Below are 9,811 nucleotides of genomic sequence, written 5' to 3'. Positions count from 1 at the left end.
GTCAGAATCACAGGACATTAAACGACTCTGCAGAGCTACAGATTTCTCCCTCTCTTGTCTTTTTACATTATTCCTCATAAACCCGGAAAAGCATAGATGAAAACATCTAGTTGAGTTGCATTAGTAATACATCTGATTTACTCTACAGTTGGTATCTTTATCTTCGTTGTTCATTATAGCCAGTGTAAGGATGAGAATGGGATGTTCTTTATCGACTACTCATGCCTGTCCTTTAATTAATTAATCTGTGTCACGTAAACGGATTGAGATGGTGGTCATAGTGTCCTGCATTAAAGTCACATCCTGTTGAGCTGCCTTCTACCTGTACTGTCTGATCTGCATTAAAGTCACATCCTGTTGAGCTGCCTTCTACCTGTACTGTCTGTTCTGCATTAAAGTCACATCCTGTTGAGCTGCCTTCTACCTGTACTGTCTGTTCTGCATTAAAGTCACATCCTGTTGAGCTGCCTTCTACCCCACGTCTGATCTGATATTTATATTTAACTTGGCAAGTCAGTGAAGAACAACTTCTTATTTTACGATGACGGCCGACACCGGCCAAACCTGGACGGAGCGCCGCTCTACGGGACTCCCAATCACAGCTGGTCGACACCGGCCAAACCTGGACGGAGCGCCGCCCTACGGGACTCCCAATCACAGCTGGTCGACACCGGCCAAACCTGGACGGAGCGCCGCCCTACGGGACTCCCAATCACAGCTGGTCGACACCGGCTAAACCTGGATGGAGCGCCGCCCTACGGGACTCCCAATCACAGCTGGTGGACACCGGCCAAACCTGGACGGTGCGCCGCCCTATGGGACTCCCAATCACAGCTGGTTGTGATAAACCTGGACGGAGCGCCGCCCTACGGGACTCCCAATCACAGCTGGTTGTGATAAACCTGGACGGAGCGCCGCCCTACGGGACTCCCAATCACAGCTGGTTATGATAAACCTGGACGGAGCGCCGCCCTATGGGACTCCCAATCACAGCTGGTTGTGATAAACCTGGACGGTGCGCCGCCCTACGGGACTCCCAATCACAGCTGGTCGACACCGGCCAAACCTGGACGGAGCGCCGCCCTATGGGACTCCCAATCACAGCTGGTTGTGATAAACCTGGACGGTGCGCCGCCCTATGGGACTCCCAATCACAGCTGGTTGTGATACAGCCTGGACGGAGCGCCGCCCTATGGGACTCCGAATCACAGCTGGTCGACACCGGCTAAACCTGAACGGAGCGCCACCGTACGGGACTCCCAATCACAGCTGGTCGACACCGGCTAAACCTGGACGGAGCGCCGCCCTACGGGACTCCAAATCACAGCTGGTCGACACCGGCCAAACCTGAACGGAGCGCCGCCCTACGGGACTCCCAATCACAGCTGGTCGACACCGGCCAAACCTGGACGGAGCGCCGCCCTACGGGACTCCCAATCACAGCTGGTCGTGATACAGCCTGGACGGAGCGCCGCCCTACGGGACTCCCAATCACAGCTGGTCGACACCGGCTAAACCTGGAGGAGCGCCGCCCTACGGGACTCCCAATCACAGCTGGTCGACACCGGCTAAACCTGGACGGAGCGCCACCCTACGGGACTCCCAATCACAGCTGGTCGACACCGGCTAAACCTGGACGGAGCGCCGCCCTACGGGACTCCCAATCACAGCTGGTCGACACGGCTAAACCTGGAGGAGCGCCGCCCTACGGGACTCCCAATCACAGCTGGTCGACACCGGCTAAACCTGGACGGAGCGCCGCCCTACGGGACTCCCAATCACAGCTGGTCGACACCGGCTAAACCTGGACGGAGCGCCGCCCTACGGGACTCCCAATCACAGCTGGTCGACACCAGCTAAACCTGGACGGAGGGCCGCCCTACGGGACTCCCAATCACAGCTGGTCGACACCGGCTAAACCTAGACGGAGCGCCACCCTACGGGACTCCCAATCACAGCTGGTCGACACCGGCTAAACCTGAACGGAGCGCCACCGTACGGGACTCCCAATCACAGCTGGTCGACACCGGCTAAACCTGGACGGAGCGCCGCCCTACGGGACTCCAAATCACAGCTGGTCGACACCGGCCAAACCTGAACGGAGCGCCGCCCTACGGGACTCCCAATCACAGCTGGTCGACACCGGCCAAACCTGGACGGAGCGCCGCCCTACGGGACTCCCAATCACAGCTGGTCGTGATACAGCCTGGACGGAGCGCCGCCCTACGGGACTCCCAATCACAGCTGGTCGACACCGGCTAAACCTGGAGGAGCGCCGCCCTACGGGACTCCCAATCACAGCTGGTCGACACCGGCTAAACCTGGACGGACTCCCAATCACAGCTGGTCGACACCGGCCACCCTACGGGACTCCCAATCACAGCTGGTCGACACCGGCTAAACCTGGAGCGCCGCCCTACGGGACTCCCAATCACAGCTGGTCGACACGGCTAAACCGGCCGACTCCCAATCACAGCTGGTCGACACCGGCTAAACCTGGACGGAGCGCCGCCCTACGGGACTCCCAATCACAGCTGGTCGACACCGGCTAAACCTGGACGGAGCGCCGCCCTACGGGACTCCCAATCACAGCTGGTCGACACCAGCTAAACCTGGACGGAGGGCCGCCCTACGGGACTCCCAATCACAGCTGGTCGACACCGGCTAAACCTAGACGGAGCGCCACCCTACGGGACTCCCAATCACAGCTGGTCGACACCGGCTAAACCTGGACGGAGTGCCGCCCTACGGGACTCCCAATCACAGCTGGTCGACACCGGCTAAACCTGGACGGAGGGCCGTCCTACGGGACTCCCAATCACAGCTGGTCGACAACGGCTAAACCTAGACGGAGCGCCGCCCTACGGGACTCCCAATCACAACTGGTCGACACCGGCTAAACCTGGACGGAGCGCCGCCCTACGGGACTCCCAATCACAGCTGGTCGACACCGGCTAAACCTGGACGGAGCGCCGCCCTACGGGACTCCCAATCACAGCTGGTCGACACCGGCTAAATCTGGACGGAGCGCCGCCCTACGGGACTCCCAATCACAGCTGGTCGACACCGACTAAACCTGGACGGAGCGCCGCCCTATGGGACTCCCATTCACAGCTGGTCGTGATAAACCTGGACGGTGCACTGCCCTATGGGACTCCCAATCACAGCTGGTTGTGATACAGCCTGGACGGGGCGCCGCCCTGTGGGACTCCCAATCACAGCTGGTCGACACCGGCTAAACCTGGACGGAGCGCCGCCCTACGGGACTCCCAATCACAGCTGGTCGACACCGGCTAAACCTGGACGGAGGGCCGCCCTACGGGACTCCCAATCACAGCTGGTCGACACCGGCTAAACCTAGACGGAGCGCCGCCCTACGGGACTCCCAATAACAGCTTGTCGACACCGGCTAAACCTGGACAGAGCGCCGCCCTACGGGACTCCCAATCACAGCTGGTCGACACCGGCTAAACCTGGACGGAGCGCCGCCCTACGGGACTCCCAATCACAGCTGGTCGACACCGGCTAAACCTGGACGGAGCGCCGCCCTACGGGACTCCCAATCACAGCTGGTCGACACCGGCTAAACCTGGACGGAGCGCCGCCCTACGGGACTCCCAATCACAGCTGGTCGACACCAGCCAAACCTGGACGGAGCGCCGCCCTGTGGGACTCCCAATCACAGCTGGTCGACACCGGCTAAACCTGGACGGAGCGCCGCCCTATGGGACTCCCAATCACAGCTGGTCGTGATAAACCTGGACGGTGCACTGCCCTATGGGACTCCCAATCACAGCTGGTTGTGATACAGCCTGGACGGAGCGCCGCCCTGTGGGACTCCCAATCACAGCTGGTCGACACCGGCCAAACCTGGACGGAGCGCTGCCCTACGGGACTCCCAATCACAGCTGGTTGTGATACAGCCTGGATTCGAACCAGGGTTTTTGTAGTGACGCCTCTACCACTGAGATGCAGTGCCTCACACAGAACCCAAACCGGCTACACGCGTGTGCCATCGTGAAACATCATGCATACATTTATTTTGTCCCCCTACACCTGGCACTTGCAAGCTAACTTGTCCTATTTAGCTAGCTTGCTGTTGCTAGCTAACTTGTCCTATTTAGCTAGCTTGCTGTTGCTAGCTAACTTGTCCTATTTAGCTAGCTTGCTGTTGCTAGCTATCTTGTCCTATTTAGCTAGCTTGCTGTTGCTAGCTAACTTGTCCTATTTAGCTAGCTTGCTGTTGCTAGCTAACTTGTCCTGGGATATAAACATTAGGTTGTTATTTTACCTGAAATGCACAAGGTCCTCTAATCCGACAATTTATAACAACAGGTCAGATGACAACAGGTCAGATGACAACAGGTCTGATGGCAACAGGTCAGATGGCAACAGGTCAGATGGCAACAGGTCAGATAACAACAGGTCTGATAACAACAGGTCAGATGACAACAGGTCTGATAACAACAGGTCTGATAACAACAGGTCTGAAAACAACAGGTCTGATGACAACAGGTCTGATGACAACAGGTCTGATGACAACAGGTCTGATAACAACAGGTCTGATAACAACAGGTCTGATAACAACAGGTCTGATGACAACAGGTCAGATGACAACAGGTCAGATGACAACCTTACAGAGGAACAACGGAGGATTTTGAACAACGCTAAAACAAGTGACCTTTTTTCCTGCGTGAGTTAACCAACCATCTGTGCCGACTGTAAATGAACATGGAAAATTAAACAGACTGCTACTAAGGTAATTTACATCTTGGCTGTTTTTTGGGGGGGCTGTAACAGAATAACTATTAGTGCTGGTGATGTTTGACCAGTCTTCCCCTCTCTGGCTGTGCCTGGCTGTGCCAGTCTAAAACCATTTTACAGCCGGGTCTGAGTGTACCTATTTGGTAGTACAGGACGATACATCCTCAGCCAATCAGCATCAAGTCTGTACTCCAGTTAGATATAAACAATACTTCACAACACTTGAGTTTAAAACAGAAGAGTAAGAGAGACAGAGAGAGAGAGAGACAGAGAGAGAGAGAGACAGAGAGAGAGAGAGACAGAGAGAGAGAGAGACAGAGAGAGAGTGAGACAGAGAGAGACAGAGAGAGAGACAGAGAAAGAGTGAGACAGAGACAGAGAGAGACAGAGAGACAGAGAGACAGAGAGACAGAGAGACAGAGAGAGAGACAGAGAGAGAGACAGAGAGAGAGAGAGGGAGAGAGAGAGAGACAGAGAGAGAGAGAGAGAGAGAGACAGAGAGACAGAGAGAGAGAGAGAGAGAGGGAGAGAGAGAGAGAGAGAGAGAGAGAGACAGAGACAGAGAGAGACAGAGAGACAGAGAGAGAGACAGAGAGAGAGAGAGAGAGAGAGAGAGAGAGAGAGAGAGAAAGAGACAGAGAGAGACAGAGAGAGAGAGAGAGAGAGAGAGAGAGACAGAGAGACAGAGAGAGAGAGAGAGAGAGAGAGAGAGAGAGAGAGAGAGAGAGAGAGAGAGAGAGACAGAGAGAGAGAGAGAGAGACAGAGAGACAGAGAGAGAGAGAGAGAGAGAGACAGAGAGAGAGAGAGAGAGAGAGAGAGACAGAGAGAGAGAGGCTATTAGATATCAAATGTTTTAAAATAAACTCAAACCTCAGTCTGCGTTTCCTTTCATCCTCTAAACTGTAAATAGACCCTATAAATATTCTACGAGTAGAGAATCTGCTAGATCAGGGTTATTCAAATCTCACCCTACGACAGGGGTCCCCAACTGGCAGCCCCCCCCCCCCCTCAAGTTTTCTAAGGAAGGAAAAAACAATGTATTTGTGTATTATTTTTAATTGTTGGACATAAAAGACTGTAAAAATCCAGCAAATCTGTTCCAAACTATTCCCACTCCTTATAGAGAGATAAACAGTTGATGTGATCGTATACAAACGTAATAAAGGTTTAAAATGGTTATGTTTCAGTCAAATACATCTGGTCTACAAATTATTTGTAATTCATGTTCCCGGGGCTCTCCCCCTGACGATCCTCTGACCCGCGGCTGAATCTAGTCGATGTTCCCCGTCCTAACGAGGTCCGGAACCTGCTTGCTTTTCTTCTCTTCTCTTGATTAATTAATTGCCGACACACGTTGGTGTCCCAGGTCTAAACCAGTCACTGTTTCAGAGGGGAACACTGAAAACAAGCCGTGGAACGGGGGGGGGGGGGGGCTTTCGAGGGTCCAGAGTTGAGTTTGAGGGGTGCTTGATGGGCAACGTTGCAGAGGTGACAGTAAGAGGGACAACAGTTTCTGTAACAAAGCCATTTCAGGAAGTACATTTTTTTTTTTTAAAGACAATATCAGGACTGTGGTTTTCAACCCGGCTGTAGTTACAGCCGTTCTGCTCTCGCACTAAGAGGTGGGTCTATCTTATATAATCTGCTCCAAAAGCCATTTCAGAAAGTACATTTAAAAAGAAGACAATATCAGGACTGTGGTTTTCTACAGTTGGTAGAAGTGGTTTAATCCATAAAAACCTTTAGACAATACTGTGAATAACAGTTGGTAGAAGTGTTTTAATCCATAAAAACCTTTAGACAATACTGTGAATAACAGTTGGTACGAGCGCTTTAATCCCTCTTAAGAATCCTTAATGGTCCTTCCAAGAGCCGTACTTTTAAACTAATCTTTAAATCAGCTTTAACGACGGTGGAAGGGACTCTAGATTCTCCCTAAACCTCGTTGAGTGATTGGTAGGATATTGAGATATAGGTCCCTTCTGGTTCAGACCTTATCGGTGGGGATTCCAGCAGCGAGGATTGGAGGAGACAACAGCTTGACTAGAAGTGTTTCCTCAGGACACTTTACCACTATTTCTAGTGATATTTACTGTAATGTAATACTGTTTGTGTGATGCTGCCTGTGATGAACAACGATATAGAGCAAGGAGCCACGTGACATCTGTGAATGCCCTGAAGTGGGCCACAGGGTGAATGATATTTGGCCCTATGTGGAAGTGCAAGCAGAAGTAGACACTCCACTTGACGCTGGGCTCTCTCTCTCTCTCTCTCTCACTCACACACACACACACACACACACACACACACACACACACACACACACACACACACACACACACACAGCTGTTACATAAAGAGAGAGGACCGACCCACGGCTACTGAAGGGGAGAAGACAGGACATCGTGAAGAGACAGATTTGCAGTGCGGAGTTAATCTGCTTGGTGAATGAGCGATCATGCCGCTCTACCCAGTTGTGGCGCTGGCGCAGGGCAGAGAGCATGCTGGGAATCTGATGAGGCCTCTCAGCTGGCCAGGGGCAGGAGGAATGTCTCTCAATACCATTCTATCAATTTCTCTATCTACTCTCTTCAAAACAAATTGCAGTCCACAACCTAAAGGGGTTCTTTGGCTGTCCTCACCCTTTTGGTTCCATAGAGAAAGAAAGAGAGTTCCATGTAGAACACTTTACACATACGGTTCTACATGGACCCCAAAAGCGTTCTACCTGGAACCAAAAGAGTTCTACCTGGAACCAAAATAATTCCACCTGAACTAAAAGAGTTCTACCTGGAACCAAATGAGTTCTACCTGGAACCAAAAGGGTCTTCCTTTGGGGACAGCCGAATAACCTTTTTGGAACCCTTTTTTTGAAGTGTGTAGGGCTCTCTCCCCCTCTCTCATCTATTTATCCCTCTGTCCTTCTCTCTGTCCTTCTCTCTCTCTCTCTCTCTCTCTCTCTCTCATCTATTTATCCCTCTGTCCTTCTCTCTGTCCTTCTCTCTCTCTCTCTCTCTCTCTCTCCCTCTCTCTCTCCCCCTCTCTCATCTATTTATCCCTCTGTCCTTCTCTCTGTCCTTCTCTCTCTCACTCTCTCTCTCTCTCCCTCTCTCTCTCTCTCCCTCTCTCATCTATTTATCCCTCTGTCCTTCTCTCTGTCCTTCTTTCTGTCCTTCTCTCTCTCTCTCTCTCTCTCTCTCTCTCTCTCTCTCTCTCTCTCCCTCTCTCATCTATTTATCCCTCTGGTTCATTTTCTCTCTGTCCATCTCTCTTTCTTTCTCTGCCTCTCACTCTCTATCCATCACTCTCATTATTGCGCTCTCTCTCTCTCTCTCTCTCTCTCTCTCACTCTCCCTCCATCTCTTCTCTCCCTATCTCCCTCCCTCCCCTGCTTACAGCCGTGACTGTCAAACCTCCAAGCCACTAACCTCGTTCTGTTATCCTCTCCCTCTCTCTCTCTCTCCCTCTCCCTCTCCCTCTCCCCTCTCTCTCTCTCTCTCTCTCTCCCTCTCCCTCTCCCTCTCCCTCTCCCTCTCTCTCTCTCTCTCTCTCTCTCTCTCTCTCTCTCTCTCTCTCCATCTCTCTCTCTCTCTCCCCCTCCCTCCCCTGCTTACAGCCGTGACTGTCAAACCCGTCTCCTCGTTCTGTTATCCTCTCCCTCTTCTCATCTCTATTTTTCCTCTTCCGTCCATCTGATCTGATCACAGCATGTGCAGCCAGCTTACTTTGTTAATAGGGTAATTAAGAGATGTTTGATTAATTGGGACGAGGGGTTATCTGCAAGGTCTCGCCATAGGCGTGAATGAAGGAGCGTACCAGCGTGATATCAGAGTCATGTCACCTTCCACCTGGAGGATGGATGGGAGGGGGGGACCTTCCACCTGGAGGAAAGATGGGGGGAGGGCCTTCCACCTGGAGGACGGATGGGATGGGGGGACCTTCCACCTGGAGGACGGATGGGAGGGGGGGACCTTCCAGCTGGAGGACGGATGGGAGGGGGGGACCTTCCACCTGGAGGACGGATGGGAGGGGGGGGGCCTTCTACCTGGAGGATGGATGGGAGGGGGGGACCTTCCACCTGGAGGACGGATGTGGGGGGGGACGTTCCCCCTGGAGGACGGATGGGGGGGGGGGGTAAAACAAATATTGGTAATTTAACTACTTCCCACCTGGATCTATGTTACTGTTATAATTGGAGATTATCCAATGAAAAGACTTGAACAACAACAACAAAAATGACTACATATCAATAACATGTTGCTTGTGCTCCTCGTTTATTGACTCTGGACAAAGCTTTTGATACGGTAGAACATTCCGTTCTTGTGAGGCCGGCTAAAGAGTATTTGGTGTCTCTGAGGGGGTCTTTGGCCTGGTTTGCTAACTACCTCTCTCAAAGAGTGCAGTGTATAAAGTCAGAACATCTGCTGTCTCAGCCACTGCCTGTCACCAAGGGTGTACCCCAAGGCTCAATCCTAGGACCCACGCTCTTCTCAATTTACATCAACAACATAGCTCAGGCAGCAGGAAGCTCTCTCGTCCGTTTACATGCAGATGATACAGTCTTATACTCAGCTGGCCCCTCCCCGGATTTTGTGTTAAACGCTTTACAACAAAACTTTTTGTGTTTCTCTGTCCTTAGCTGCAACAAACACTCAAACTGGACAGTTTTATCTCCATCTCTTCATTCAAAGACTCCATCATGGACACTCTTACTGACAGTTGTGGCTGCTTTGTGTGATGTATTGTTGTCTCTACCTTCTTGCCCTTTGTGCTGTTGTCTGTGCTCAACAATGTTTGTACCATGTTTTGTGCTGCTACCATGTTGTGTTGCTACCATGTTTTGCTGCAGCCATATTGTGTTGCTACAGTGTTGTTGTCATGTGTTGCAACCATCCTGTTATCATTATGGCTGTGTTGTTATGTGTTGCTACCATGCTGTGTTGTTATGTGTTGCTACCATGATGTGTTGCTACCATGCTGTGTTGTTATGTGTTGCTACCATGCTGTGTTGCTACCATGCTGTGTTGCTACCATGCTGTGTTGTCA

Source organism: Oncorhynchus clarkii, chromosome 18 (assembly GCF_045791955.1).
Source record: "Oncorhynchus clarkii lewisi isolate Uvic-CL-2024 chromosome 18, UVic_Ocla_1.0, whole genome shotgun sequence".
NCBI lineage: Eukaryota > Metazoa > Chordata > Actinopteri > Salmoniformes > Salmonidae > Oncorhynchus > Oncorhynchus clarkii.
Note: the sequence above shows the minus strand (reverse complement) of the source record.